The sequence below is a fragment of the Oncorhynchus nerka genome, linkage group LG20 (genome assembly GCF_034236695.1).
Source record: "Oncorhynchus nerka isolate Pitt River linkage group LG20, Oner_Uvic_2.0, whole genome shotgun sequence".
NCBI lineage: Eukaryota > Metazoa > Chordata > Actinopteri > Salmoniformes > Salmonidae > Oncorhynchus > Oncorhynchus nerka.
The window spans coordinates 78,095,760-78,101,813 of record NC_088415.1 but is presented as its reverse complement, the minus strand read 5'-3'; the positions used below and the strand labels follow the sequence as shown (position 1 = coordinate 78,101,813).

Here is a 6,054-nt window from a genome sequence, read left to right as displayed (position 1 = left end):
AAGCGCGATAACTGCTTAGCTAGCTAGCGCTACATAATTTGACACTTGAGATCGACATGAGGCGAGAGCGGTTGTTAACTTTGGGCGACGGTAAGGAATACAACAAGTAAACACAAATATTAAGTTGACAACAGTTAGCAGTAACTAACAACACATATACATATCACAGTACCCCGTGTAATTTGAACGTAATGAATGACAAGTGAGTCAATAGAAAGCTTCCAATCGTTTAAACACGTTCTAACAAGCTAATTTAACTAGATAACGTTAGCTTGCTGTCAAAACGACCTATACCCAATCAAAGCCTAGTAATGCTCATTATATATAATGTAATAACAAAAAGGGGAATGGGCTGATACCTAGTCAGTTGTACAACTGAAAGCATTCAACTGAAATGTGTCTTCCGCATTTAACCCAAACTCTCTGAATAGGAGAGGTGCCGGGGTTGCCATAATCGACATCCACGTCTCCGGCGCCCGGGGAACAGTGGGTTAACTGCCTTACTCAGGGCAGGGCGGCAGATTTTTACCTTGTCAGCTCCAGGATTTGATCCAGCAACTTTCCGGTTACTGGGCCAACGCTGAAAACTTAAGTCCAATTTACTTGGTTAAAAGTAAAGGTGCGTCTGATGATGCATGACTTAGTGGGCTGGGGTGTCCATCGCTGTTGCTGGCTAGCTAGCTAACAACTATTCCATGGCATGTTGAAGTCTGTTCAGAAACATTGTTGATCACGTGCAATTCGGAATATTTATTGTTCTAATTTTACTGAACAATCATCCAGGCTGTATCACACCCGGCGGTGATTGGGAGTACAATAGGGCGGCGCACAGTTGGCCCAGCGTCATTGTAAATACGAATTTGTTCTTAACTGGCTTGCCTAGTTAAATAAAGGTTCAATGAAAAAGAAAAAAAAAACTCATTTGTTGTTTACATAGCACTGACGTTACATATTTAACAGGGGCACCTTATCGTCCAGGAATCTGAATTTTCAAAATAAAAAACATAAAAAACTTTGTTTTAAACGAAGAAAATCACATAATTCCAGTATCTTCTATCGTGGCTCGTTGGTCTAGGGGTATGATTCTCGCTTAGGGTGCGAGAGGTCCCGGGTTCAAATCCCGGACGAGCCCTCTTTTTATATTTCTCACACTTTCTTTTATAATTTTAGGCAAAACATATAGCCTACATGTCATTATATTTCAGACAAAATATGACAGAAATTATCAAACAAAATTGAGATTCAGTTGATTTTAGACCCTTGTAATTACATTGAGGTGATTTACACACCAATTGCACACACAGGTGGAAGCAGAATACACAAACAAATGAGGTTGTTAAATATGCAAATATGTTGTCTTAACTTGCTGTTCGCTTTCGTTTCTGTCTGTTTAGGGCAAAAGTTTAGAATAATTTAGAACGAGATTATGTTAAACCAGGTAATTTCAATTAATAGCATACTCTGATTCTAGTTTCGGTAAAGCGTTTAGAGCAAATGTGGCAAGATTATTGTTTATTTCATTTTTATACAACGGGTTGGTCTATTCCTGAATGCTGATTGGTTAAAAGCCATTCCAGCCGGTGTCTATTCCACAAATTACCACCTGCTAAATGTATGATGTTAAAATTCCTCTGTTCTATCTGACTGCGCAATCTACTGCCTCATTAGCCCAGGCAGGGAAGTCATAAACTTGATCTCCACTATAAAAAGCATCTGGACATTATCTCACATTTCTGTTAGACTAACAGAATGTCTCTGACATTTGCAACATTGTTTCAATATTAAAATTCAATCTCCCTACTGTCCCATAGTAATGGACGTGTAGAGGTCGGGAGTCGGGACGAGAGAGAGATGCAGGCAAAGTTTCTCAGCCAGTCGAAATCATGAATCAGCTGTCATCATTTTTATGGATATATACAAAAAAATGTAAATGGAAAAAAAGTCAAACGAAACGCAGCTAGTTTGGAGTCTTTCCAGCTTCAGTTTTAAGTTATTGTGTTAGCTTGTGGATAGACGAAATAGTATGAGTAAATTAATCCCAACATTTTTTTTGTGAAAATATGTCAATCATTATTTTAATATGTTGGCAACCCGGTCTTTGGAGGTTATATTGCCATAGTTTGCAGGCCCGAGACGAACAACACCCGTGCCAATGTATCCTCCCTAACACAGACCTCTCGGGATTATTAGTTACGTCTAATGTTTGTTGGCCCCGATGTTTTTTCATTCATCACAAGAGAGAAAAAGGTTTGACCCCGACGTGATTTGAACACGCAACCTTCTGATCTGGAGTCAGACGCGCTACCGTTGCGCCACGAGGTCTAGAACCACAAGGTGTATGTTCAGGTATTTGACTGCATTTTGTGTATTTTGTGTGACATGTCTATTTTGTCACAGTTTGCTCCAGCACTATTCCATTATAGTTTACTTGGAGCAACTACAGTGTTAAGGATGAAAGGGTTGGCAATGAGAGAGGTTGCTGAATTCAACCCTCAACCATGTATAGAAACCGTGCAAACTCACTAGGATTGCGTGCTCATAGCATACAACTCTAAAAGTAGTTATGCCACTCCACTATGTTCAAATACATAACATTTTCATCTGAGCTGTATGGCCGGTTAGCTCAGTTGGTTAGAGCGTCGTGCTAATAACGCGAAGGTCGCGGGTTCGATACCCGTACTGGCCACTTATCTTTTCCTTAGGCTAGTTGATCCTTTAGTGTATTTGCTGCGCTGTATGTGTCATTAAATGCTGAAAGCAACTATGATTTACACAAATCATGTCTTAAAATACATCCCACTAGGGCTGTGCTGATTATTGCATTTTGGGTAATGATTAATTGTCATGCAAATTGCCACAGTTATTGTCATAATTGTAATTTTGGTTAAAATAAATGTTTTGTGCTTGTAATGCATCATAATGCATCTTTGAAAATTCGCTACAACATACAGTGCCTTCAGAAGGTATTCACACCTCTTGACACTTTCCATATTTGGTTGTGTTACAGCCTGAATTTAATATTGATTAAATATATATATATTTGTCATTGGCCTACACACAATACCCCATAATGTCAAAGTGGAATTATGTTTTTCCAAATTAATTAAAAATGAAACTTTGCACATACACTGCTGCCTTCTAGTGGCCAAAATCTAAATTGAGCCTGGGCTGGAATAATACATTATGGCCTTTCTCTTGCATATTGTTATCCAACATAGCTTCAGCCTGTAAATCAGCTAGAAAGATGTGTCTGCATCGAGTAATTGTCTCTGGCCCCCTCCCAGTTAGGGGGAGTGATGAGCTCTACAGCAGAGTCTAACAACTCAATCGCTGGTTGAAAACAGTTTTCTGCCCATCCCAAAAGATAGAATTTGTAGATAATTGGCCATATTTTTGGGACTCACCCACAGACAGGACCAAGCCTGACCTGCTGAGAAGTGACGGACTCCATCCTAGCTGGAGGGGTACTCTCATCTTATCTACCAACATAGACAGGGCTCTAACTCCTCTAGCTCCACAATGAAATAGGGTGCAGGCAGGCAGCCTGCCAGCTTAGTGGAGTCTGCCACTAGCACAGTCAGTGTAGTCAGCTCAGCTATCTCCATTGAGACCGTGTCTGTGCCTCGACCTAGGTTGGGCAAAACTAAACATGGCGGTGTTCACTTTAGCAATCTCACTAGAATAAAGACCTCCTCCATTCCTGTGATTATTGAAAGAGATCGTGATGCAGTTGCACCCCTAAAAACTAAAAACATTTCTCATAAGAAACTAGCTCCCTGGTATACAGAAAATACCCAAGCTCTGAAGCAAGCTTCCAGAATATTGGGACGGAAATGGCGCCCCACCAAACTGGAAGTCTTGCTTGCAGTATCGAAGAGCCCTTACTGCTGCTTGATCATCCTATTTTTCCAATTTATTTGAGAAAAATAAGAACAGTCCGAAATTTATTTTTGATATTGTCGCAAAGCTAACTAAAAAGCAGTATTCCCCAAGAGAGGATGGCTTTCACTTCAGCAGTAATAAATTCATGAACTTCTTTGAGGAAAAGATCATGATTATTAGAAAGCAAATTACGGACTCCTCTTTAAATCTGCGTATTCCTTCAAAGCTCAGTTGTCCTGAGTCTGCACAACTCTGCCAGGACCTAGGATCAAGAGAGACACTCAAGTGGTTTAGTACTATATCTCTTGACACAATGATGAAAATAATCTTGGCCTCTAAACGTTCAAGCTGCATACTGGACCCTATTCCAACTAAACTGCTGAAAGAGCGGCTTCCTGTGCTTGGCCCTCCTATGTTGAACATAATAAATGGCTCTCTATCCACCAGATGTGTACCAAACTCACTAAAAGTGGCCGTATTAAAGCCTCTCTTGAAAAAGCCAAACCTTGACCCAGAAAATATAAAAAACGATCGACCTATATCGAATCTTCCATTCCTCTCAACATTTTTAGAAAAGGCTGTTGCACAGCAACTCACTGCCTTCCTGAAGACAAACAATGTATACAAAATGCTTCAGTCTGGTTTTAGACCCCATCATAGCACTGAGACTGCACTTGTGAAGGTGGTAAATTACCTTTTAATGGCATCAGACCGAGGCTTTGCCTCTGTCCTCGTGCTCCTAGACCTTAGTGCTGCTTTTGATACCATCGATCACCACATTCTTTTGGAGAGATTGGAAACCCAAATTGGTCTACACGGACAAGTTCTGGCCTGGTTTAGATCTTATCTGTCGGAAAGATATCAGTTTGCCTCTGTAAATGGTTTGTCCTCTGACAAATCAACTGTAAATGTCGGTGTTCCTCAAGGTTCCGTTTTAGGACCACTATTGTTTCACTATATATTTTACCTCTTGGGGATGTCATTCGAAAACATAATGTTAACTTTCACTGCTATGCGGATGACACACAGCTGTACATTTCAATGAAACATGGTGAAGCCCCAAAATTGCTCTCGCTAGAAGCCAGTGTTTTCAGACATAAGGAAGTGGATGGTTGCAAACCTTCTACTTTTAAACTCAGACAAAACAGATGCTTGTGCTAGGTCCCAAGAAACAAAGAGATCTTCTGTTGAATCTGACAATTAATCGTAATGGTTGTACAGTCATCTCAAATAAAACTGTGAAGGTCCTCGGCGTTACTCTGGACCTGATCTCTCTTTTGACGAACATATCAAGACTGTTTCAAGGACAGCTTTTTTCCATCTACGTAACATTGCAAAAATCAGAAACTTTCTTTCCAAAAATGATGCAGAAAACTGTATCCATGCTTTTGTTACTTCTAGGTTAGACTACTGCAATGCTCTACTTTCCGGCTACCCGGATAAAGCACTAAATAACCGTCAGTTAGTGCTATATACGGCTGCTAGAATCCTGACTAGAACCAAAAAAATTGATCATATTACTCCAGTGCTATCCTCTCTACACTGGCTTCCAGTCAAGGCAAGGGCTGATTTCAAGGTTTTACTGCTAACCTACAAAGCATTACATGGGCTTGCTCCTACCTATCTCTCTGATTTGGTCCAGCCGTACATACCTACATGTACGCTACGGTCACAAGACGCAGGCCTCCTAATTGTCCCTAGAATTTCTAAGCAAAGAGCTGGAGGCCTACACATGTGAGAGACGCAAACTCGGTCTCGACCTTTAAGTCTTTACTGAAGACTCATCTCTTCAGTGGGTCCTTTGATTGAGTGTAGTCTGGCACAGGAGTGTGAAGGTGAACGGAAAGGCTCTGGAGCAACGAACTTCCCTTGCTGTCTCTGCCTGGCTGGTTCCCCTCTTTCCACTGGAATTCTCTGCCTCTAACCCTATTACAGGGGCTGAGACCCTGGCTTTCTGGTGCTCTTTCATGCCGTCCCTAGGAGGGGTGCGTCATTTGAGTGGGTTGAGTCACTGATGTGATCTTCCTGTCTGGGTTGGCGCCCCCCCCCCCCCCCCCTCCCCCCCTTGGGTTGTGCCGTGGCGGAGATCTTTGTGGGCTATACAAGACCTTGTCTCAGGATGGTAAGTTGGTGGTTGAAGATATCCCTCCAGTGGTGTGGGGGCTGTGCTTT

General features: G+C 41.5%; 3 non-coding genes across 3 annotated transcripts; 2 read left to right on the top strand and 1 right to left on the bottom strand.

Moving 5' to 3' along the window:
* The first annotated feature begins 1,060 nt into the window (after positions 1-1,060).
* On the top strand, positions 1,061-1,132 carry trnap-agg (transfer RNA proline (anticodon AGG)). The gene has a single exon. It is a non-coding gene; the product is annotated as a tRNA-Pro (tRNA).
* Positions 1,133-2,250: 1,118 nt separating this feature from the next.
* Positions 2,251-2,322, bottom strand: trnaw-cca (transfer RNA tryptophan (anticodon CCA)). Its single transcript has one exon. It is a non-coding gene; the product is annotated as a tRNA-Trp (tRNA).
* Positions 2,323-2,612: 290 nt separating this feature from the next.
* On the top strand, positions 2,613-2,686 carry trnai-aau (transfer RNA isoleucine (anticodon AAU)). The gene has a single exon. It is a non-coding gene; the product is annotated as a tRNA-Ile (tRNA).
* The last annotated feature ends 3,368 nt before the right edge of the window (positions 2,687-6,054 follow it).